The following is a 241-nucleotide window of genomic DNA, read 5'->3' on the forward strand; positions in this document are numbered from 1 at the left end:
GAGAGAGAGAGAGAGAGAGAGAGAGAGAGAGAGAGAGAGAGAAACACATGTATTTGTGTATCCTCAGAGGCCAGGAGAGCACTAGATCCTCAGGAGAGCAACTCAGCACAGGAATTTAAAAAAATTAAATGTGCTGATCTAATCTAAAGATATTCTTATTTAATGCATGCTAATGAATGACAGGAGGCAAATATTCAGTCTCCTTCCACTTTGTTACTGTAAGAACAGAAAGCTTTGTATC

Source organism: Mus pahari, chromosome 19 (assembly GCF_900095145.1).
Source record: "Mus pahari chromosome 19, PAHARI_EIJ_v1.1, whole genome shotgun sequence".
In the NCBI taxonomy this organism is placed as follows: Eukaryota; Metazoa; Chordata; class Mammalia; order Rodentia; family Muridae; genus Mus; species Mus pahari.